General features: G+C 44.8%; 1 long non-coding RNA gene across 1 annotated transcript in view; it reads left to right on the forward strand.

Moving 5' to 3' along the window:
- Positions 1–26,636, forward strand: part of LOC140070549 (uncharacterized) — a 94,727-nt gene that overhangs the window by 11,861 nt on the left and 56,230 nt on the right. The window contains exon 2 of the long non-coding RNA XR_011848946.1: positions 2,898–3,000. This is a non-coding gene — a long non-coding RNA (uncharacterized lncRNA). The remainder of the gene's footprint in view (positions 1–2,897; positions 3,001–26,636) is intronic.

Below are 26,636 nucleotides of genomic sequence, written 5' to 3' on the forward strand. Positions count from 1 at the left end.
ATTTAGCAGATGTGAAGAACAGTGAAGAATAGAATAAAATCATTGTACACAGTGAACACAGTGAACACAGGATCATTTAAGATAAAAACACAGTGCAGAACACAGTGCAGAATAGATTACAGATGTTCGGCACATCTGCTTACTTGTCGGGAGATACGCGCGGAACGGCGCGAACAAAATAGCATGTGAAGAACAATATATATGTGTGTGAAGAACACATTGCAGATGTTTAAATACATCTGCAATGTGTTCTTCACACATATATATTGTTCTTCACATGCTATTTTGTTCGCGCCGTTCCGCGCGTATCTCCCGACAAGTAAGCAGATGTGGCGAACATCTGTAATCTATTCTGCACTGTGTTCTGCACTGTGTTTTTATCTTAAATGATCCTGTGTTCACTGTGTTCACTGTTTTTATTCTATTCTTCACTGTTCTTCATTGTGTTTTTTTAATTAAATGCTCGTTCGCGAGCAGGGGAAATAATGTTATTCTGGTCACCTAGCAACCCTTACGTTTAAAACGCATTGCACTCGCATTGCACTTGCAATGATTGCGAGTGCAATGCGTTCTTGATGCATCTCCATAGACTTGAATGGGGCGTGAAAATTGCGCGTGACTCGCAAAAATAGAGCATGCTGCGATTTTGACGCGCGTGCAAACGAACGCAAGCACGCGCGTCAAAAACAACGCTAATGGAGAAAGACCCATTGAATACAATGGGACAGAGTGCAATGCGAGTTCTGAGCGTCAAATGCACGCGCAGAACTCGCGCGTGAAAAACGCCAGTGGAGAAGGGGCCTTAGACTTAAAAGCATGTCAAAGGAATAAAAAACACAGGACTGCATCCTCAAAAATATGACATACAGGAGGATTACTGAGACATTGGGGCTCATTTACTAAGGGCTCCGCGGCCGCACTTTCGCTGGGTTTCCCGAATTTTTGTGTTTTGCACCGAATTCCGCCAGGATTTTGGCGCATACGATCAGATTTTGCCGCAATCGCGCCGGCTTTCACGCGACAGAAATCGTGGGGCGCGGCCGTCGGACAACCCAACGGATTCGGAAAATCCGCACAATTTAAAAAACGAAATGTGTCGCAAGATCAGCACTTACATGCACTGGGACGAAGCAGGCGACCTCCGGCGGACCTCGGTGCAGCAGGGACACCTGCCGGATATCGGGCACACGGACCTTAGTGAATCCCGGCAGAACCTGAATCCACGTTGGTTAACGCACCGCGGGATCGCGACAGGACCGGGTAAGTAAATGAGCCACATTGTTGTACAGCAGCTTTTACTGGGCTGTTACTTTGGAGGGGTACAGGTAGAAAATACTGTACAAATTAGAAAGATTAAACACTTTGCTTCTATGTAATATCCTGCAGGTTGACATTGGCCTACCTATGAACTTTCAGAGAAAAAATTTACAGCACTTAAACATATTTTTCCAAATATGCCTATTCTATGCTGACATTAAAATGCTTCTGTCAGCATTCCAACTAATTTCAGTACTTAATAAATACTTGATTTTTCATTACCTGGCTCCCTGCCAGAATCATTTGGTGAGTTCTGGAGCAATGGGGACGTGGCAGCTGCAGCAGCCTGTGTGCCCGTGTCTCAGTCTCATTATGCATTCTTCCTCTATTCTACACCATCCCCCTTCCTCCCCTGCATGCTCATTGGACATGACAGAATGTGTGGAAGGAGCTGGGTGAGTGTTGTGAAGTGGCAGAATGCACAAGGAGACACAGCTAAACATGCTGCTACAGCTGCCCGCTCCACCCGAGACTCACGACATTCTGCTGGCAGGGAGCCAGGTAATGTGAAATAAAGTTTTATTACATTTTTTTTTATAAAAAACTAACCTGACATTCCAGGTCACACATTGGCTTTAATCTCCGCTCTTTGCCAGACCCTTTCCCCTCCCCTTATTGTGCCATCAAAATATAATAACCCCCCAAATGGCCCCCCTGACTGAATATTATTGTGAATAATAATTATTATTATTATGAATATTATAATATTATTTCTGTGCCCCCAGACTCTGTATAGTTTCTCCCTGTAGGCCCCCTTTCAATATCCTATAATGTGACCTACCAACTTATAATACCCTAATACCCTTTTTTTGTAGCTCCATATTTATAATGCCCCCTTTACTGAAACCCCTACTTATAATGTCCCATTTACTGTAGCTCGCTTACATATAATTTCCCCCTCCCCAGTAAAAATCACAAACACATTAGGTGTCACAATATAAAAACGGTTATAACCGGCGGTGACCTCTCCAGCCCAAATGTCCGAAATGCGACTTTTACACCATTTTATATCACATAAAAAATGGAATAAAAAGCGGTCAAAATGTCACACAGACCTCAAAATGGTAGCAAAAAATTACACCTCCTCCAGCGCCGTACACTAAAGTATGAAAAAGTTATTAGTGTCAGAAGATGGCAAAATTTTTTTCTTTTTTGTACACATTTGTTTAATTTTTGAAAATGTATTAAAACGCAATAAAACCTGTATAAATTTGGTATCACCGCGATCGCACCGAACCAAAGAATAAAGTAGAGGGTTATTTGGAGCGCAGAGTTAAAGTCGTAAAAACTGAGCCCACAAGAACGTGCCGCATGTTTTTAATTTTTCCACATTCAGAATTTTTTTCCAGCTTCCTAGTACACGGAACGTTAAAATAAATAACATCACGGGAAAGTAAAATTTGTTAGGCACAAAATAAGCCCTCACACAGCTCTGTACACGTAAAAATGAAAAAGTTTGGGATTTTTGATGGTGGAGAGCGAGAAATGAGCGAAAAAAAACCTGTGTCCTTAAGGGGTTAATACTCCTCATTTCTATTGCAGCTAATATTATTGTTGCGCTCTCTGCTTCACTATTACAGCCAACTCTATCTGCATCTAAAGGACAGAAAGAGTCGACATGAGGGACATACTTCTCACCATCATGGACAGCAAGACATTAGGGACAGTGTCAGAAAATATACGGTAAGACTTTAATAAAGAGCATTTCTAAATGATCCTAAATAAATTTTACTGAACTGAGGGTCAGGCACAAAAAAAACTTAACATGACAAGAAATGTGCAAAAGTCCCATAATGTACCAGCAGCTCACATTTTACACTAAACATCAACTTGAAGAAAACTCCAATTTGACAGGACAGACCTTTGACTCAGCCAGAGGTCAAACACACATTTGTTTCTTTGTGACACTGACATTTAGACTTATGTGACCCATGGAACAGATGTTGTGCGCTCATAGGCTCAGCCACTACCTACACCAGCTCCTGTGCATATTCCCAAAGTTCACTGCATTACTGAACAGAGATTGTGATTTGTAATGTCATTTATGACTGTGGAAAAAAAGCTGTAAATCTTTCTCTGTTGCTCCATATGTTCCATCTAGTGGGAGCCAAAATGTAAAGAAGCCATTTCTATTCCTTCTTCACTGCGCTAAAGCTTTTACTATAAATATCGTTGATGCTGAATACTGTCTCCTATGCTTCTGCTTCAGTACAGATTTCTTTTACGTAATTTGCAGATTCTACCAAGTGAAGTCCAGTAATTGACTTGTCCAAAAACAGATAACATTAAAGATGTACAGTCTTCTCCTTTGGGACAACATAGAGGTACAATGGAGCAGTATTATAGTAATAATAAAAATAATATATTGTCCCCAAAGGGTAAAAGATGTTGCATTTGTTAAAATACATACGATATGCATAAGAACATGACCTACATGATATGACACATACATTGAAAATAAATGTATTAGACGACACTTCGCACCTTGCATAAATAACAATAGTCACCCTACCCATCTCTTGTTTTTTTGGGTAACACCATGGTCACAATGTAATAATTACTAGACATCATCCCTGGCCCTTAATACTGTAGCTGTAGCTGTCTTGTACAAAAGTGCAGTATTATAGTGGTTGCATTCTTGGATATGGTAGGTAGCAATATAGTAGTTATACTCTTGTATATATGGGGAAGTATTATAGTAGTTATATACTTGTACATAGGGGGCAGTATTATAGTAGTTATATTCTTGTACATAGGGGGCAGTATTATAGTAGTTATATTCTTGTACATAGGGGGCAGTATTATAGTAGTTATATTCCTGTACATAGGGGGCAGTATTATAGTAGTTATATTCTTGTACATAGGGGGCAGTATTATAGTAGTTATATTCCTGTACATAGGGAGCAGTATTATAGTAATTATATTCTTGTATATATGGGGCAGTATTATAGTAGTTATATTCTTGTACATAGGAGGCAATATTATAGTAGTTATGAAGGTAGAAAAGAATCTTTCGGCACCAGCAGTAAAATTTTAAATGTTTATTTAAAAAATTTTAAAAAATAGAAAAAAAAAAGTAGTAAAGACATGGTACAGTAAAATATGTTTGTACAAACACGCTAAAGCTGAGATGACGCGTTTCGGACTGCCATATTATGGTCCTTATTCATATTCATTATAGTAGTTATATTCTTGTATATATGGGGCAGTATTATTATAGTTATATTCTTGTACATAGGGGGGCAGTATTATACTAGTTATATTTTTGTACATAGGGGACAGTATTATAGTAATCATATTCTTGCACATAGGGGACAGATTTATAGTAGTTATATTCTTGTACACAGGGGGCAGTATTATAGTAGTTATATTCTTGTACATAGGAGGCAGTATTATGGTAGTTATATTCTTGTACATATGGGGCAGCATTATAGTAGTTATATTCTTCTACATAGGGAGCAGTATTATAGTAATTATATTCTTGCACATAGGGGACAGATTTATAGTAGTTACATTCTTCTACATAGGAGGCAGTATTATGGTAGTTATATTCTTGTATATATGGGCAGCATTATAGTAGTTATATTCTTGTGCATAGGGAGCAGTATTATAGTAGTTATATTCTTGTACATAGGGGACAGTAATATAGTAGTTATATTCTTTTACATAGGGGACAGTATTATTTTAGTTGTATTCTTATACATAGGGGCAGTATTATAGTAGTTATATTCTTGTACATAGGGGCAGTATTATAGTAGTTATATTCTTGTACATAGGAGGCAGTATTATGGTAGTTATATTCTTGTACATATGGGCAGCATTATGGTAGTTATATTCTTGTGCATAGGGAGCAGTATTATAGTAGTTATATTCTTGTACATAGGGGACAGTAATATAGTAGTTATATTCTTTTACATAGGGGACAGTATTATTGTAGTTATATTCTTATACATAGGGGCAGTATTATAGAAGTTATTTTATTGTATAAAGGTATATTACTATAGTAGTTATATTCTTGTACATAGGGAGCAGTATTATAGTAATTATATTCTTGTACATAGGGGACAGATTTATAGTAGTTATATTCTTGTACATAGGAGGCAGTATTATGGTAGTTATATTCTTGTACATATGGGGCAGCATTATAGTAGTTATATTCTTGTACATAGGGGACAGTATTATTGTAGTTATATTCTTATACATAGGGGCAGTATTATAGTGGTTCTTTTATTGTATAAAGGTATAGTACTATAGTAGTTATATTCTTGTACATAGGGAGCAGTATTATAGTAATCATATTCTTGCACATAGGGGACAGATTTATAGTAGTTATATTCTTGTACAAAGGGGGCAGTATTATAGTAGTTATATTCTTGTACATAGGAGGCAGTATTATGGTAGTTATATTCTTGTACATATGGGGCAGCATTATAGTAGTTATATTCTTCTACATAGGGAGCAGTATTATAGTAATTATATTATTGCACATAGGGGACAGATTTATAGTAGTTACATTCTTGTACATAGGAGGCAGTATTATGGTAGTTATATTCTTGTATATATGGGCAGCATTATAGTAGTTATATTTTTGTGCATAGGGAGCAGTATTATAGTAGTTATATTCTTGTACATAGGGGACAGTAATATAGTAGTTATATTCTTTTACATAGGGGACAGTATTATTGTAGTTATATTCTTATACATAGGGGCAGTATTATAGAAGTTCTTTTATTGTATAAAGGTATATTACTATAGTAGTTATATTCTTGTACATAGGGAGCAGTATTATAGTAATTATATTCTTGTACATAGGGGACAGATTTATAGTAGTTATATTCTTGTACATAGGAGGCAGTATTATGGTAGTTATATTCTTGTACATATGGGGCAGCATTATAGTAGTTATATTCTTGTACATAGGGGACAGTATTATTGTAGTTATATTCTTATACATAGGGGCAGCATTATAGTAGTTATATTCTTGTACATAGGGGACAGTATTATTGTAGTTATATTCTTATACATAGGGGACAGTATTATTGTAGTTATATTCTTATACATAGGGGCAGTATTATAGTGGTTCTTTTATTGTATAAAGGTATAGTACTATAGTAGTTATATTCTTGTACATATGGAGCACTATTATAGTAATTATATTCTTGTACATAGGGGGCAGTATTATAGTAATTATATTCTTGTACATAGGGGGCAGTATTATAGTAGTTATATTCTTGTACATAGGAGGCAGTATTATAGTAGTTATATTCTTGTACATAGGGATCTGTTGTCATAGTGCAATGGTGGCGAACCGCCAGAGGCGGCACTCCGAGCTCTTTCTGTGGGCACCCAGGCCACCCTCACCCCCAGCAGACCAGATAGCACTCCTGTAGTTCCAGGCAACTTAAAAGATTATGTTTTCAGTGATATTTTAAAGTGACTTACTTGGCTACTTGGGACTGTAAGAAGAGGGAGAATGTGTAGACTGTGTAGGACTTCCTACTGGCCCCATGATTTTCTGTGTACAGAGGGACACTGGAAAGAAGCTACAATGTTGAAAAATCCCCCCCCCCCCTGTTTCTTTCTACTGTGTTGGTGTCCTCCGGAGGCCAGTAAGATTGAACATTGTTGAAGAACAGGGAGCGATAAGATACTGCTCTAATTTTGGTTGGCTTCTTGCAATAAATGAAGGGGATTTGGGTTTGGAGTTTGGGCACTCAGTCGCCAAAGAAGGGAAGGGTTATGACATCACAATGGCCCATTATGACATCACAATGCTCCATTGTGACATCAGAAAAGTCTGACATTAAAATGGAAAAATGTGACATCGCTATGCCCTCTATGACACCAAACTGTCCTATTGTTACTTTGCCTCTTATATGGTGGACCATGTGCTGCCGTATGACGTCTCTGTATTAGGGTCAGGAAGTAAAAGCTCTCCTTACGTAGACTGCCAATTAAGGCTGCTTTGCAGATGTGTGGTGACCTATATCCATTGATCCTCCACTAGGGGATTCTGGGAAATATGTAAATAAGTTTCCAGGATGACAAGGAAAACAATGCCTTTTTTTGTTGCCTTGAAAGGCAGCCCCTGTATAAAAAAGCATATAACAGCGTCCCGCAACACACAGGGGTATTATACCTGCATGCATGAGACATAGATTGAGCTGGTTGACACCATTTCTAAAAAAGATCACACCTGTCTACAAACTGGAAGGACAAAACTTATCATTTCTGTGCCATATGTTTTGTTTTAAGACCTGCGCAAGCTTTTATAGGGTTAAAGCCTTCATAAAGTGTTTGGATACCTGACTTGTATATTTATGTGACTATTGTTAGAAATCACTAATTGGGTTTGATTAGCTCCAGTCATTAATATTCTGTCCATAATTTCACATGCTTCAATAAAATACCCTAAAGTTGTATAGTGATTAGATTTCAGGAATATGTGTTTTGCAATTACCTTCCTCTTGATTTTGATATGCAGATTAAGGAATGGTGGTCTCATTTAAGGGGAAAAAAAATTGCCCTTATTAACTCAGCAGCAGACTCTGAAGATTAGCGACAAAGCCGACGCTTTTCTCTCTGTATATGTATTTCAATCAAGTCTATGTGGGCAAATCAGATGTGATTAGTGGAAGTTCACCGTCATCCCATCTGAATGAATAATGTGTCACCTAACATTGCAAAAGTATGATTAATAGTTTATCAGTTAATTAAAATGAGTGTTTTTAAAATTTTTGCCTTTTTTCTAGAGAAATGCAGTGCAGGTATTCTACATGTAATCATAAATGCAAATTATTTGACTTTATGCAAAAAATAGAATTTATATGTTACGGCTGTTGTATATGTGATGGAAAAAAATAATATAACAGTGGAAGCATTTCACAAGTTTAATTGTTATTATTTATTATTATATTTTTACTGTATATTTTATTATATATAATTACGGTTATTGTTTAAATATATGTACATATACCCCATATGAGACTATGAAGGATTCATTATTCCTTATCTGTCAGCCCTCTTTCAGCAGTGCGTTCTCAGCAGAAGATGCCCGTGCAGGTCTCTAAAGATAAACCGGAACTCAGCAAAGAAGGAGGTCATATTAGCTGTGACCGGGTCTATTCTATCCCAGAGGGGAGTAGACCATGCCAGGGCTACTTTGGATCATTTCGTGATGAACTCTGTTGGCATAAGTTTGATGTGCAGGGAGCACTGAGTGATAAAGCCCCTGCACAACTTGGGGACCCTATCATATTTAGATGGCATGGAGAGTCTCAGCTTGGGTTCTGCAGATGGTGGATGAACCGGAGTAGCAGGAGGAGCTGCAGAAACTTGATACTGCTGCTGAGTAGCCATCAATTGCTGCAATATAGAGGTTATTTGTCCAAGTTGCTGACCTTGTGCGGCAATCTGATGGGACTGCTGGACAACAATGGTGGTAAGATCAGCCAGGTCAAGTAGCGGGACCTTGGCATGATCCATGGCCACATCTTACTGTCAGGCACCAGGGGTAGTGGACCCACTGGACCACCGCGGACGTAAGCCAACACCTGGGAGTGGAGTCTAAGTGGCATCTGGTTTTCACCAGAGCCCACCGCAAAGCGGGTTGGACTTGCTGCAGCGTGGTACCACCAGGTCACTTAACAGGCGCTACTTTGTCAGCGACGGCAGCCAAGGCATAGTGCAAAGTCAAAAGTCAAGATCGTGGCCGGGGACAGGTAGGAGGTCTGGAGAGGCAGCACAGGATCGGAGTCAGGGACGTAGTGGAAGGAAGCACAGGGTCACAAGTCAATAACGGAACTGGGGTCACAACGGGAATACAGAATACAAGCACAAGGCATCAGACAAAGCTTTCTCTAAGGCTGCGAGGCACAAAGATCCATCAGGGGATACAGGAAGGAGCTGGATACTTAACAGAATTGGTGGCCATTCAGAGCCAATTATTGGCGAACTGGCCCTCAAATCTCCAGATATTTAAGGGGCCAGTGCGCCGATAATTGGCTCTGACTGGCCACCAATTCTGTTGTTAATATCCAGCTCCTTCCTGTGTCCCCTGCCGGACCGCCAGAGCCAGTGCTGGATCGAGGACGTGCGTTGCAGGAGCACCCTTGACAGACCCGAGGGGCACATAGAGGCACTATAAAAAGTCAGAGGTAAGAGGTAGTCCGTCTGTCAAGAAAACTTGTGGTCAGGCTGAGTATGAAATCTGGAGGACTTATAATAAGGGACAGACAGACATGGAAAATTAGTAAGAGGTATCTCAGATAAGTTGTGTTCCAGGTGGACCCATAATTTATCTATGGGACATCTGAAGTATGTCTCCATTTTGACCCACAAATCCTCGATAGCTTGCACTATGAGGTGGAGAGAAAGAAGGGAATTTCCTCCACGTCTACTGGTCATGTAGAGCATCTGAGGGTTATACTGAAGCTATAACAATTGCCCTGCCAGGACCTTGCACTAGTGCACTATTCGCAACAACCACCTTGCCTATGCTTTGGCCGGGGTGTTGCATAAGCACAGCAATACATGAGCCAAGGAGTCCAAGCCGACCAAACATCAGTTACAATGTCGGCGCAGATGTTCGGCCTGCGGGCAGAGAATCCTTGCATCATATTTCCATGGGGTATGACTAGCATATGGATCAGTTTCCATAAGTTTCTGTTCCTAATGCTGTGCATTTAACCATGTACCAGGGAAAACCTGGTGATACACTTACCTCCACATACCTCCCAACATTTGGGATGGTGGAAGAGTGAAACATTTTCAGTTCACAAGACCTGACCTTTACCAGCCCCATAACCAAGCTTCTAATATGCTCACAAAGTATTATACCACCTGCATGTCCCCTTTTCATTTGGCCCAGAATGAAAATACCCCCATGAGAAAAAACTAAAACATCACTTCCCATTCTTGTTACCTCAGAGCAACCCTCTCCTCTGTTTTCACTGCAACTCTGTCTTCACAATGGAGATAAAGTAGAACTCCAGGTCCAGGTTCTCCAGATACCCAAGATACTCCCAAGAATCCGGTATTGTCCTGCTCAATATGGGCCAGTTGCCAAGTATGCCCCTGTAGGTTTATGTTCCCTTAACTACTAGCCCCTGGACCACCTGCTCCGTTCACTTCTACTATGTGCCGGTTGAGACGTTTTTCCTTCTGTTGACCCTATTATTGAAGTTTATGCCTGTTGCTTAGAGAATACATAGTGCCCTATTATGGTCTGGTTCTCTTGCATGGGGATCAGGATAGTATCAGTTGAGCTGCTCATCTTCCAAGCAGGCTCTTACATATCCAACCAATTACTAAGGTTCATGTAATGTCAAATATTACTATAAAAATGACTAAAAACTGCCTCAGAATCTGGGACTGTGTTTGAAGACACCTCCACCCTTATACAAGAGCCTGCTTTTGGTTTTCTTAGGCTTTGCAAACTGAAATACTTGGTTGGGTGGGTTTCTCCTACGCAATACTAGAGCAATTTCTGTGGCATATGGGGACTTCTATATGTCTTGTTATACAACTCTGTTGAGAAGTGTGGGGCAGATGTATGGAATTTTTGGCTAGGCTTTTTCTTCCACCTTAGCAATATATACAGTATACAGGGGTGTAGTGACAGCGACCAGACCCCAAAGTCGGGAGGGCCTGCTGCTGTTACAGCTCAGTGTAAGTGTAAGAGTTTCTGCCCCGTGCGCTGCGCTCACACAGACTGCAGTGCACAGTCATATGTTCTTACACTAAACTGTAACTGACACGGGCCCCGATGCCAGTCTTTTACTAATCGAGCAGCAGGCTGTAGTGACGTGGGAGGAGGGGGCCCAATAGCTCCCAGACCCTCTGTGCACTTTCAACTGTATCTGTGTCTGCAGTTGAAAGCTCTTGCAGCACAGAGAGTGATACACTCCCCGCAATGCTACTGTACACAGCAGCGCACATGGCAGAAGTGTCCCAGCCCCAGCAGGACAATGACATCATCGCTTGTCTGCACTGGGACACTTCTGTCATTTCCTGTGCGCGGCTTTCCAAAGTGTGAAGGTCACATGCGGAGGATCCTGGTGAACGTCAGTCAGTCCTTTTTCTTTTGCACTGCAATAATAATGGTAAAAAGCGACACCTAACACGTGCAGAAAATGGAGGCAATGATAAAGAATGAAGTCAATTTGCATAGCTGCAGGCTCATTCAGACAGCTTGTCTGCTGCGCACGCACAGATAATGCCGAGGTGTGATGTCCGTGTTTAGTCCGTTTTGTATCCATATCCATTTTTTTACTCGGTATGTCATCGGTTTTCTTTACAACCTCAAAAAAAAAAAACAATGGTTTTTCGATTGTATTTTTTTCGCCCAGCCCAGCTAGTTGCCTAGCAGCATTTGAGAAAAAACAGAATGTATATGGATGCAATCCGTGTGACGTCTGGTTTTATTGCGGATCCATTGACTTCTATGGATGTCCATGATCTGCATGTGAGAAAAAAAATTGTGCATGCTGCAGATTACACATCAGTGAAAAAAATGATATACAAACAGACCCAAAGAAATGGGTCAGTATGCTACGTGCAAAAAAACTGATGTAATAAAACTCCCGCCTTAATGAGCCCTTAAGGTCAGCATATGACAGCAGAGTCGTGGACTGGGGATCCTCTAAATCAGAGATATGGAATAAGCTTGCTATCAGTGATGCATAACCCGCTTCTACCCACTTGCATGTTTGATGTACTAGTAAGATGTTCATATCCTATTTTTTACCCTTCATGTGAACTATATTTGCTTAGCTGGACAAAAATTTTACTTGACATATTCTGCTTGAATACTAAGAAGGGTATATACAATTTAAAAATGTATGTAAATAATGAAAGAATGACCCCCAGTCACCCCACGTCAAGACCCATTCATGAGCAACTGGACTACAATTGCTCTTGTTTAAGTCCCTCTCTCACATTGAGCTAATATATGTTAATTCACAGAAGAGAAAGCAGATGTAATTACAAGATCTCTGTCTCTTCTAAATATGGGAAGTGCAGATCACAGGTTCATTACAAGCAGCAGTCTGACTGTGTATGCATGTACCTTATTACAAGTAATCTATCATGGCAGATAGAATTCAATCACTGTTGAGGTATGCTGTAGCCTCCAATCCCTGGGTACCTGCTCCAATTTAAAGTAGAATTTGGTATCCTATACCTTCTCTGCTAGATAAACACCCACGCCAACACCATATGGATATGCAACACCCTTGCCGATGCAAGGCAGAGCTGTTCTTGCGAATACGTCCCACCATGTAGCTTGCAGCCTGTGTAGGGTCTGATCAGCCCCACAGCATGTCACTACATCACACTACATAGTCCTTATAGGACACAGGGGAACATTGCAGTGGTAGATCCTGCCTGGTAAGGCAGGAGTTAATTCTTTGATGTGATGTAAGATGTGTCATCCAATCACATGTGTTATCCTAATGTCTGTGAGCTGAGAGGTAATTGGAGGAGTAGCCACCACCTGACCAGTGGGAGTGACAAAACCCCTGGTCAGGAAAACTTCTAGAAGGAGAAGAAGACTGGAATGAAGCCAGTGAGTTCCAGTCAGTTCTCTCTCAGAAGAGAGTGCAGTGTGAGGAGAGAGTTCACTCTCTCAGATTAAAGACTCTGAGGAGTCAGTGCAGCTAGCACATCAGACCAGAGCAGGTGAGCCCAGCTCCCTGCTGAAGACTGTAGTGAGACAGTTAGTTAGGAAAGGGATATCATCCTACCTTCAAGGGTGATATCTGAAGCAACCCAGGACAAGCTGAAGCATCCTTCTAGGACACAGCTATCTCCCAGCCTGCCCTTGTATCCAGGCTGATTATCTACATCCTGTGGCTCCCTCCAACTGCATCTCAGCAATCTACCATTCTGTTAAGGCACGTTGCTGCGGTCCCTGTCGGTTCCAATAAAGAACTGTAAGTTGTTTTTGTTCAACGTCTGCCTCCGTCTGGTCCCTGCTACTACGGCTGTCACCATCACGGGCACCCTGTCCACCACACAGAGACCCATACTCTAGACACCAAAGGGTTGCCCCAGGGAGATCCGCTATAGCAGCCTCTCCCTCATCATTTCTTGCCAACACCACCCTGCTGGAGACCTGCCAGGCTGTAGGACAGCCCTCCGGTTCCCCATACCAAGCACCGTGACACTAGCGTGCCTAGGCCTCAACCGCCAGCCACTCAGGTACTGCGGGCCCAGGCTGACTCCAGGCCCCGAGAGAAAAGGCTAGGCCCCGGTGGGGGATGTTGCAAGTGGCGTCACGAACAGGATTTATACTTCTGTGCCTTATTCTGGCACTATAGACTGTACTTTACTACAAAGACTGTGCTGCCTAACCCTGCTGCCATTCGGGTATAGGCCCAAGTGACTTTGTGTTATATTTTTGCATTGAACTGTATTACTGCTGCCACGTGCTGTCGAGCATTGCTCCAGCACTCAAGAGGTTAAACCCTGCAAAGAACTTTGTCAGCTCTGCTACATCCGGCGGTGCCGTGCCTGAAGCATTTTACCTCACGAAACTGTGGCGCAGCAAGTAATTCCAGCCCGCCAAAACCTTCACTGGCGGGAAAACCCAAAGGCATCACCAAGCTCCACCCACGCGCGAATGGCGCGAACCCCGCCTCCTGTGGCACAGGAAAAAATAGCGCCCTTCATAGCTCTTGGCGGGAAAGACTTGCACTCCTCCCTCTGGCACGAAGCGGACTTCCTGCCCCGCCTCAACGAAACGCCAGACCGAGTGTGGACACCATGTGTCAACACCATGTGGGGTCCTCGGCCATTCCCCTCCGTGGAACAACCGGAGTTCCTAGAAGCTCTTGAGACCATGATTGTGGTCTCTACCCAGCCGGTGCGGAGGCCCTTCACTGGGCACCGGCTGCATCGTGGACTGACCCGAGCCTTCGTCAGGAGGACGTACTTCCAGTCGGTGATGGAGCGCCAAGCACCTCCTAGTGCCTCTCCCGGCTACCATGCTGGTACCGCGGGCCCACGTGGAGGCGCCACGTGGGGAGGCCCCGACTCCTGTCGAGCCAGCGCCTGGGCCTACTGCTGCTGTGCAACCTGCACCGAGGTCTACTGCTACTGCCGACCAGCTTGCCATACCTGCTGTTGTGGTTCCTGACCCTCCGGCTGCTCCTGCTCCAGTTCCGGCACCTGCCCGACCATCTGTGAGACCAGAGCCTGCACCGGAGAGACCTACTCCGGCACCTCCGCAACCTCATGGGCGAGGTGAGGCCCTCCGCCGGCAACTCCGAGACGCTGTCTCGGAACAGCGACGCCGAGAGAAGGAGGCCCAACGCTACATGGCTGGTCGATCCAGAGAAGGCGCCTGGGTAAAACAGAACCGAACCACCGGCATGGTCCGATACTTCGACCGTCAGAGGGGTTATGGCTTCGTCACCCAGGACTACACTGGACGGGAGGTATTTATTCCCCGCCGGTCCGTCAAAAGGCCCGATTTGCCGGAGAAGCTCCATAACCTGAAGCCGGGAGAATACATTGAATTTTCCCTTCAGGACGGACCCCGAGGGCCATGGGCGGCTGGCGTGATCCGGATCCCGGACCCTGATGAGGACCGCTACCCATCTTGCGATGAGCTCTATGAGGACGACGAGTGGCCGGAGTCTCCGAACTCATCTTCATCCTCGACGGTGAGTCCCCAGGCGGTGACCCATGTAAATGCCCCATCCACGGTCATCGTGAGTACAGGCCCCATTGTCATCCACGGGCCGGGCATGATTCAGGGAGCCACCCCCACTGTCTCCCCTGCAGGGAGCGCTGCCGGATCCCGCGGTTCCTCCGTGGGGGAAGATATCCCGGTTGGTGAGCCTTATCCAGAGGCTCCAACTAGACCTCCATCTCCACCTGCCCGCTACCAGTGGGGTGACGACCTGGCCCCAGAAGAATTGGAGTCGGAAGGAGCCGTGGCACTGCCGCAGGTTCCCATTTGTTTATTTCTGGACCCCTCCTTGGTCCCTGGCTCTGTTGAGCCCCCGGCTGGAACAGCCGACACCCCGGGCAACAGCGCCCCTCCCCCTGAATGTCAGGAGAATGCTGCTGAGCCTGCAGTACCTGCAACTGCCACCGGGTGTCCCCAGCCGGCTCCTACTTCCGCTGAGGATACACAGGATTCCCTGCTGATTCCGGATCCTGTCCCTGCTGAAACCAGCGATGCATCTAATTAACCCCTGATGGGCTGTAGCCCTCTTCAGGTACTGTGCTTATTGTACATATGTATATTTATTTCTGCTAATCCCATTTGGGCTGAGTGCCCCTATTCCACAAGAGCCAGAAACTGTCCTGAGACTCTTCCCCTACGTACTTATCTCAGTCAAGAGACATACCTTGAACTACCCACTGTCATGTGCTATGATAGCACCCTTCCTCTGCCACAGCAGAGATTCCTACAAGGGACTCTGTCCCTCTACATATTGCTCCTTTATTGCACTTTTCCCCACATCAAGGGCTGTACCGAGAAGATGGACTTTGCTATTGAAGACCTTCTGTGAGACTTTTGCCAGATACTCCAAAGAAAAGTTGCTATTGACTTATTATATCGCACTTAATGCCTTCCTTTTTAGGTACGGACATTCTGCATGCACTACTATGCCTTTTCCTTTTCAGGTAAAGAGACATTTTATCCTGCTACCCTGAGTAGCCTACCTATGTAACGTTTGTAACGTTCAAGATGTGTACCCATTGAGCTCCTAAGCCAATGTGAGATTACCAACATGTTTGCAAGCTGTCAATTTATGTCAGTAGTTTGCACTAACCTTTTATAGGCTTTTCAGATTGTAGTGTGGCTGTGTCGGACCGTTTATATGTAAACCCTGACCGCTATCTTATGCCTCAAACTGAAGCTTCGTAAGTGGGGGTAATCCGTAAACTGCGGGTCCCTAGGGGACCAGGGGTGTTACCGAGTTAGCACCTGGAGGCCACTCATACAAGGGTAAGAATGTCAGTCGGCAGGTACTTATACATTTGTATAATGTCTCATTGTGTCACATATGCCAATGTAATGCATATACACACTATATATTTGTCGCTAGGGAAGAAGTGTTTATATAACAAATATACAGGCCCTGGTGCAAGGAGTGGATTACAGTACATGACACCACACCTTTCCTACTGTACAGTTTGGTTTAATGGCGTTAGCGACCAACTGTCATACTTCGCATTTACATGTCCTGGTCTTAGTCCGACACCAACCCAGGTGCCTGTCTCCAGGACCATGGGCGGTTTGTCCCTACAGATCATGTAGCCTGCACTTCACAGAAGTGCTCCTATCTACCTCTGTGCCCCAATCAGTCCGTAGTCGAGCCGAGGGCGGCTCTTTCAATTGCCCCGGGGATATGCAACACCCTCGCCGATGCAAGGCAGAGCTGTGTTTGCGAATACGTCCCACCATGTAGCTTGCAGCCTGTGTAGGGTCTGATCAGCCCCACAGCATGTCACTACATCACACTACATAGTCCTTATAGGACACAGGGGAACATTGCAGTGGTAGATCCTGCCTGGTAAGGCAGGAGTTAATTCTTTGATGTGATGTAAGATGTGTCGTCCAATCACATGTGTTATCCTAATGTCTGTGAGCTGAGAGGTAATTGGAGGAGTAGCCACCACCTGACCAGTGGGAGTGACAAAACCCCTGGTCAGGAAAACTTCTAGAAGGAGAAGAAGACTGGAATGAAGCCAGTGAGTTCCAGTCAGTTTTCTCTCAGAAGAGAGTGCAGTGTGAGGAGAGAGTTCACTCTCTCAGATTAGAGACTCTGAGGAGTCAGTGCAGCTAGCACATCAGACCAGAGCAGGTGAGCCCAGCTCCCTGCTGAAGACTGTAGTGAGACAGTTAGTTAGGAAAGGGATATCATCCTACCTTCAAGGGTGATATCTGAAGCAACCCAGGACAAGCTGAAGCATCCTTCTAGGACACAGCTATCTCCCAGCCTGCCCTTGCATCCAGGCTGATTATCTACATCCTGTGGCTCCCTCCAACTGCATCTCAGCAATCTACCATTCTGTTAAGGCACGTTGCTGCGGTCCCTGTCGGTTCCAAAAAAGAACTGTAAGTTATTTTTGTTCAATGTCTGCCTCCGTCTGGTCCCTGCTACTACGGCTGTCACCATCACGGGCACCCTGTCCACCACACAGAGACCCATACTCTAGACACCAAAGGGTTGCCCCAGGGAGATCCGCTATAGCAGCCTCTCCCTCATCATTTCTTGCCAACACCACCCTGCTGGAGACCTGCCAGGCTGTAGAACAGCCCTCCGGTTCCCCATACCAAGCACCGTGACACTAGCGTGCCTAGGCCGCAACCGCCAGCCACTCAGGTACTGCGGGCCCAGGCTGACTCCAGGCCCCGAGAAAAGGCTAGGCCCTGGTGGGGGATGTTGCAGATAGCTCCACAGTAATGTAGGAAACCTCCAACCACCGTTTTTGACATGTTATTCAAATTGAAAGGAAATCTATAATTTGTTATTTTATGCACTTTGAACCAAACAAACCTTGAGAATGCTGTAGCTACACTGATGCTACACGGCGGCGATCGACTCGAAAACACCCGCGATCGTCGCTAGCACCGATTGCGGGTGTTACTAGTAAGCCTTGCTGCAATATGCAGTAAATACTTACCGGCTATGGAGAGTACGGCGCGTGTTGGTAAGGGGTTAAACAAGATATGTTTCTGCATCAGTGTAGCTACAGCATTCTCATGGTATGTTTGGTTCGTAATGCATAAAAGCAAATGGTAGATTTTCTTTAATATAATTTTAATATTGAAGGTGAAAGGGTTACAAGTTTACTCTGTTTTTGTCTAGGGCAGTATAGGAGTGACATTCTATAATTTGATATGTATAGCTTTTCAAAACCTTACATGGATCTAATGCATGTACAATAAACTAATCCTTCAGCAACATGAAGGTTGTACGTAATGGGGTATACAGGCAGACTGAAATGTGTATAGAAATTTTGGTTTCATATGAAAGTCTATAACATTCAGATGAATGTTAGATAGATGTGAGACAGATGTATGTATACAGGCCTGGATCATAAAGATCTGATCAATATCCAGAAAGCTGTATCAGTCTACGTAATCTCAAATATAACAAGCACTACTCAACAGTTTGTTCTCCATTTGTTTCTTACAGTATTTTTACAATTTTAATTTAATGTCAGGCACAATTTTTAATCTTGCGTTTGACAAAATCAGACAAATTCTTATTTTTAATCACCCAAGACGGAATGAGTTCAAATGTTGTTTACAAAGAGTGAACACGATTCATCATGAGGCAGGTATTGTCACAGCGTTTATATCATCTGTAATTTGTGGCCAGATGATGCTACATTAGGTTCCTGCTAACCCTGGGTGGCTCCACATTAACTAACCATATCCTGTTCACTAATATTAATCATTCATCTGTTCACGGATTGTAAACAAAGGCGAGAAAAAATTACAGGGTCTGTCAGCAAGCATCTGCGGAGATCACCTTCTGCTTATATGAAAGGACAGAATCATCACAGTAAGTACAAAATAAAGGCCCACTCATGAGGCTGGGTCATATCTCCACAATCGGGGCTCATTCACAAAGGTGTGTCCATTGCCATCTGCAAAAACATATCCATTCTCATTCTGTTTTGCATAAGTATTGTATCCACATCCATTCTTTTAATGCCTGAATGACATCTGTCAATCTGCTTTTTCCTGAAAAAAAAACAGGGTTTGCAAAAATAAGATGGCAAAATATCTGGTTATCTTAAAGGGAACCTGTCACCAGAAGACCCATTTTTAGCACTCCCCCAGTCCCCACAGAGCATAGTACATACACTGCCAAAGTGTTTTTGTATAAAAAATAGGTTTTACAGAAAAAAAGATATGTTATATTGTACATTTCATTAGCATCTGCTGTGTGACTAGGCAGTTGCCAATTAGGAGGGGCTGGAAAGGAGCAGTTCCCACCCCCCACCCTTGGGAAACATGTGACCTTTTCAAATATATGAATAACTCCCCACACTCGGGATTGGCTGTAGAGGAGCAGGGGGCGTTGCTAAGCCTAGTGATGGGTGTTTTCATATATTTGAAAAGGTCACATGGATAAGCTATTCCCCAAGGGTGGGGGGGACTGCTCCTTTCCAGACCCTCCCAAAAGGCAACTGCCTAGTCACACAGCAGATGCTAATGAAAGGTACAATATAACATATCTTTTTTTCTGTAAAGCCAATTTTTTATACAAAAACACTTTGGCAGTGTATGTACTATGCTCTGTGGGGACTGGGGGAGTGCTAAAAATGGGTCTCCTGGTGACAGGTTCCCTTTAAATAATCTGAGAAAATAGACTGCACATAAATGTCATCAGTTTTCTTTTTGCAGACCTACTATCCCCTATAGAAGTTCTTGTTCAAGAAACACTAAAAAAAACAATACATGCTCTAAGTTTTTTTCCTGCAGACCGTGGCTCACTGGAAAAATAGGGCATGTGAATAGCCACATAGACAATAAAGGGTCAGCATACCATGGGGCTCATTTACTAAGGGTCTTGCCTTACTAAGGGCCGCATTTCCGTCGGGTTTTTCCAGAATATTTCCAATTTGCGCCATTTTGTGCCGAATTGCCCCAGGTTTTTGGCGCACGCAAGCACGTGGATTGTGGCGCATCGGCACCGGCTTTCACGCTACAGAAATCTGGGGGCAGGCCGCCGGACAACCCAACGGATTCGGAAAAACCCCGGAATTTAAAAAAGGAATTGTGTTGTAAGACACACACTCACATGCGCCAGGAAGAAGAAGGTGAACTCCGGCGGACCTCAGCGCAGCAGCGACACCTGCTGGATATCGGGAGCACGACCTTAGTGAGTCCCGGCAGACCCGAATCCTTGTCGGACAACGCACCGCGGGATTGCGACTGGACCGGGAAAGAAAAAGTGCCCCATTGGGTGGAAATCACTTACTGACATGAAAAACAGATGTTTAAATGAACCTTAAAGGCAATGGGGCACATTTACTTACCTGTCCCTGCGCGATCCCCGAGGTGCAATCCCCGACAAGAACGCACAGCTGCCGTGATTCACTTACAGCATGTGCCAGATATCCTGCATCTGTCACTTCCCCGATCAGGTCCGCTGGGGTTCGCCTTCTTCTTCCTGGTGCATGTAAGTGCATTATATGCGACACAATATTAAAGTTAAATCCTGCAGTTTGTCCAAATCCGTGGGATCGTTGTAATTCAACCCCAACCTTCTATGTCAGGAGAGTAAGCCCTGCTAACGACCAGGCCCTTTTTCAGTTTGCGTTTTCATTTTTTACTCCCCACCATCAAAAATCTATTACCTTTTTAGTTTTTCCATGTAAAGAGCTGTGTGATAGCTTGTTTTCTGCGTAACAAATTGCACTTCATAGTGACAGTATTTAATATTCTATGCCGTGTATTGTGAAGCGGGAAAAAAATTCCAAATGTAGTGAATTGGATGAAAAAACACATTTGTGCTGTTTTCTTGTGGGCTTGGATTTTACGGTGTCACAGAGGTTCCGGAACAGTTCGTAGGTACAACTGTCACAGTCTCTAGGGAGGGTATTAGGGAGTACCATGAAGAGCCTGTGAACCCCCTGGACCACCGCGGGATATGATGATGGAACTAGCCGACACCTGGGACCGTAGTCTAAGTGGCACCTGGTCTTCACCAGAGCCCGCCGCAAACCGGGATGGTCTTGCTGCGGCGGGTTGCCACCAGGTCGTCCCACAGGAGCGACTAACCCGTGGCAGGCTTGAAGATCTGTCAGGGAATGATGGGAGCTGCCGGATTAAAATAACAGAACCGGAAGTGGCCATCGCCTATCACCTGTGCGCTGGCCCTTTAAATCTCTGAGTGCTGGCGTGCGCACGTACGCGGGGCCTAAGCCGGACCAGAACTGGAGCGTGGAGAGGTAAGTTCTGAGAGGGGCCAGGGGCAGCACCACAAGGAGGGGCACGGATGTCACAGATCACTGGAACACCTGTGACAAACTCTTTGGTAGGCTGGATCACAACAACTATACGCCTCCTGCCTTTCCTCAGCTGTGACATTTCTGCATCACCTGCTGACAACCCCACATGGTGTTGTAAGGACACTAGATGCAGGTGTCAGTTCAATTTGATGATAGCCCAATTTCAAGTCCAATTTACTAAAAAAACTGTTGTTCCATCTATCTCATGCAGAACATCTTCAATTGTTGGAATAGGATATTTTTCTCTGAGCACAGCTTGGTTCGCACATCTAATATCCACACAGATTCGAATATCAGATCCCTTTGGCAGGGTCGGACTGGGGTACCAAGGGCCCACCAGTGAAATTAATTCTGGGGGCCCACCAACTGCTTCATCGATACGTGCGAGCCACCCCCATGTTTATTTTCATTGCGTTTCTGAACGTGCTGCAAATGCAAGGTGTGAATGCAGCCTGTGGCCATGTTCACACATTCCGTTTTTTGTTGCTTTTTTCAACGCTTTGGAAAGACGATCTGTTCCTCTTCCATTTGAATGCATGTCCATTCAGCAGACAAACTTTAAATTTTTGCAACAAAAAAAACATAATGTGTGAACGCAGCCCAGGCTTCCTGCACACTACACTTGTGCATTTCTTGGGATGCAAACAATAGTCCCATGGGATGTTGTATGAGGGTGGCTTGTCATCTGGATGTAAGTACATAATAATAGCCTGAACCGCAAACATGGTTAGGACCTGCTCTGTTTATTGCAGCTCAGGCAGTTGGCTCATAAAAAGGGCTATGAAATTCACAGCCATGTGCATGAGCCCATAGAAGTGAATGAGGATGTGTACAACAATCCTGCAGAAAACAGGCCTCAGGCCCCGTGCACACTTTTTTTTTAAATTGAGTTTTAACTGCATTGGAAACCGCAAAAGGCAGGGGCTTTGTCAGAGCACATATGTCTTTCTACTGAAACACTTTTGGAATGAGCCCCTCCCTGTTGCGTTTTTAAATGGAAATAAAACAGATCAAGAACTGCAACGTGTGAATGGGGCCTGAGGCTTGTTATCTGCCGGACTGTTTAACTTCCTGGAATCAGTATTCAACCTTTATCACCAGGATGAAGGATTGTAAACCTGCAGATCCTGCCAGAGGGGGTGCACACCAGCATGTAAGTGTGCTTGGTTTACAATCCTTCATCCTGGTGATAGATGTCCTTTAAAGGAAACCTACCACCACAAATCTACCTATAAAGGTAGATCGGGTGGTAGGTGAATCAATGGGACGTGAGGATAGCCCTTTTAAGGGCTAATCCTCGCGTCCCCGCACTTTTTTGGAAACTTTTATTACCCTAATATGTTAATTTTGTTATGCGGCTACTGGGGCATGGAGTAGCTGCATCTGAGGTTACACGAGGCGGCTACTCCACGCCCCGGTAGCCACTTTACCCCTCCTACTCACCATCTTCGGCGCGCAGCTGCTCGTAGCAGCGCGCCCTCGTCCGACGATCCTGCCGTCTGTGCATGCGCAGAACAGCAGGCCCGCGCCTGTGCAGCCCCGGCTTCGGAGCAGTGACCGCGCAGGCGCGGGCCTGCTGTTCTGCGCATGCGCAGACGGCAGGATCTTCGGACGAGAGATGATGAGTAGGAAGGGTAAAGTGGCTACCAGGGCGTGGAGTAGCCGCCTCGTGTAACCTCAGAAGCGGCTACTCTACGCCCCAGTAGCCGCATAACAAAATTTACATATTAGGGTAATAAAAGTTTCCAAAAAAGTGCGGGGACGCGAGGATTAGCCCTTAAAAGGGCTATCCTCACGTCCCATTGATTCACCTACCACCTGATCTACCTTTATAGGTAGATTTGTGGTGGTAGGTGCCCTTTAAGGACTGCACATGGTACATGTATGTCCTTAACAGGTTTCAGGTACAGGTGGTCCCCTACTAAAGGACACCCGACTTACAGACAACCCCTAGTTACAGACATACCCCTCTGCCCACTGTTACCTCTGGTGAAATCTCTGGATGTTACTTTAGTGCCAGACTGTAATGATCATCTGTAAGGTGTCTGTAATGAAACTTTATTGGTAATCTTCAGTTTCATTACAGTAAAAAAAAATTTTTTGTCTGGATCTACAATTATAAAATATACAATTCCTACTTACATGCAAAGTCAACTTAAGTACAAACCTAAGGAACCTATCTGGTAAATAACCCAGGGACTGCCTGTATATGAAGAAGGTTCACAGGCTGGGTCCTCTTCATACACACCTTTGTACCAAAGGTTCATTTTTTATATAAAAACTGAATAAAAGCTTTATGAATGTGGTGTCCTTTTGATCACACTTACCCGAGGATTTAAGGGGATGTATGATTTGGAGCATACAGTGAAAGCCATACATACGTAGCCCACAAAAAATGGCATAATTATGGTTTTTTTGTCAATTTTACCCCATTGGGATTTTTTCCCGCTTTCCAGTACATGGCATAGAATATTAAATACCATCACTAGGAAGTACAATTTGTTATGCAGAAAACAAGCCTCATACAGCTCTGTACATGGAAATAACACAGTTATGGATTTTTAAAGACACAGAAGTAAAAATGGAAAATCAAAGATGAAAATGGTCTGGCCTTTAACCCTTTAAGGGTTAATATTCCGTGCAGTGCACTAGGAAGTTGGAGAAAAATTCCGAATGTGGTATAAATGACAAAAAAAGTTGCATTATTTTTATTACAGGCTCGGTTTTGCACACCTCTTACTTTTTTGATCTTTAATGTACGGAGCTGGAGAAGCTGACGTTTTCAGTGATATCAGTTTGTGAAGTGAAGAACTTTTTCATCACTTTTTATTCAAATGTTTGTGCATTGAAATGGTGATGAATCTGCAATTTGGGCATCATGACAGGTGCGGGGTTGTTGGTAAAACTGAGGCTGCGGTCACATGTAATGCGGGGTATACTGGTAATACTGAGGCTTTGGTCACAGGTAACGCGGGGTATACTGGTAATACTGAGGCTGCAGTCACAGGTAACGCGGGGTATACTGGTAATACTGAGGCTGCAGTCACAGGTAACGCGGGGTATGCTGATAATACTGAGGCTGCAGTCACACGTAACGCAGGGTATACTGGTAATACTGAGGCTGCGGTCACACGTAACGAGGGCTATTCTGGTAATACTGAGGCTGCGGTCACATGTAACACGGAGTATACTGGTAATACTGAAGCTGCGGTCACATGTAACACGGAGTATACTGGTAATACTGAGGCTGCGATCACATGTAACACGGGGTATGCTGGTAATACTGAGGCTGCGGTCACACCTAACGCGGGGTATACTGGTAATACTGAGGCTGCGGTCACATGTAACGCGGGGTATACTGGTAATACTGAGGCTGTGGTCACACCTAACGCGGGGTATACTGGTAATACTGAGGCTGTGGTCACATGTAACGCGGGGTATGCTGGTAATACTGAGGCTGCGGTCACATGTAACGCGGGGTATGCTGGTAATACTGAGGCTGCGGTCACACGTAACGCAGGGTATGCTGGTAATACTGAGGCTGCAGTCACACGTAACACGGGGAATGGTGGTAATACTGAGACTGCGGTCACACGTATCGCGGGGTATGCTGGTAATACTGAGACTGCGGTCACACGTAACGCGGGGTATACTGGTAATACTGGGGCTGCGGTCACACGTAACGCAGGGTATACTGGTAATACAGAGGCTGCGGTCACAAGTAACGTGGGGTATGCTGGAAATACTGAGGCTGCGGTCACATGTAACGCGGGGTATGCTGGTAATACTGAGGCTGCGGTCAAACATAACGCAGGGTATGCTGATAATACTGAGGCTGCGGTCACACGTAACGCGGGGTATGCTGATAATACTGAGGCTGCGGTCACACGTAACGCAGGGTATGCTGGTAATACTGAGGCTGCGGTCACACGTAACGCGGGGTATGCTGGTAATACTGAGGCTGTGGTTACACGTAACACGGGGTATGCTGGTAATACTGAGGCTGTGGTCACATGTAAAATGGGGTATGCTGGTAATACTGAGGCTGTGGTCACATGTAACACGGGGTATGCTGGTAATACTGAGGCTGTGGTCACATGTAACACGGGGTATGCTGGTAATACTGAGGCTGTGGTCACATGTAACACGGGGTATGCTGGTAATACCGAGTCTGCAGTCACACATAACGCAAGTTATGCTGATAATACTGAGGCTGCGGTCAAACATAACGCAGGGTCTGCTGGTAATACTGAGGCTGCGGTCACACGTAATGCGGGGTATGCTGGTAATACTGAGGCTGCGGTCACACGTAATGCGGGGTATGCTGGTAATACTGAGGCTGCGGTCACACGTAATGCGGGGTATGCTGGTAATACTGAGGCTGCGGTCACACGTAATGCGGGGTATGCTGGTAATACTGAGGCTGCGGTCACACGTAACGCGGGGTATGCTGGTAATACTGAGGCTGCGGTCACACCTAACGCGGGGTATGCTGGTAATACTGAGGCTGCGGTCACACCTAACGCGGGGTATACTGGTAATACTGAGGCTGCGGTCACATGTAACGCGGGGTATGCTGGTAATACTGAGGCTGCGGTCACACCTAACGCGGGGTATACTGGTAATACTGAGGCTGCGGTCACACCTAACGCGGGGTATACTGGTAATACTGAGGCTGCGGTCACACGTAACGCAGGGTATACTGGTAATACTGAGGCTGTGGTCACATGTAACATGGGGTATGCTGGTAATACTGAGGCTGTGGTCACATGTAACACGGGGTATGCTGGTAATACTGAGGCTGTGGTCACATGTAACACGGGGTATGCTGGTAATACTGAGGCTGTGGTCACATGTAACACGGGGTATGCTGGTAATACCGAGTCTGCAGTCACACATAACGCAAGTTATGCTGATAATACTGAGGCTGCGGTCAAACATAACGCAGGGTCTGCTGGTAATACTGAGGCTGCGGTCACACGTAATGCGGGGTATGCTGGTAATACTGAGGCTGCGGTCACACGTAATGCGGGGTATGCTGGTAATACTGAGGCTGCGGTCACACGTAACGCGGGGTATGCTGGTAATACTGAGGCTGCGGTCACACGTAACGCAGGGTATGCTGGTAATACTGAGGCTGCAGTCACACGTAATGCGGGGTATACTGGTAATACTGAGGCTGCGGTCACATGTAACGCGGGGTATGCTGGTAATACTGAGGCTGCGGTCACACCTAACGCGGGGTATACTGGTAATACTGAGGCTGCGGTCACACCTAACGCGGGGTATACTGGTAATACTGAGGCTGCGGTCACACGTAACGCAGG

The sequence above is a fragment of the Engystomops pustulosus genome, chromosome 7 (genome assembly GCF_040894005.1).
Source record: "Engystomops pustulosus chromosome 7, aEngPut4.maternal, whole genome shotgun sequence".
In the NCBI taxonomy this organism is placed as follows: Eukaryota; Metazoa; Chordata; class Amphibia; order Anura; family Leptodactylidae; genus Engystomops; species Engystomops pustulosus.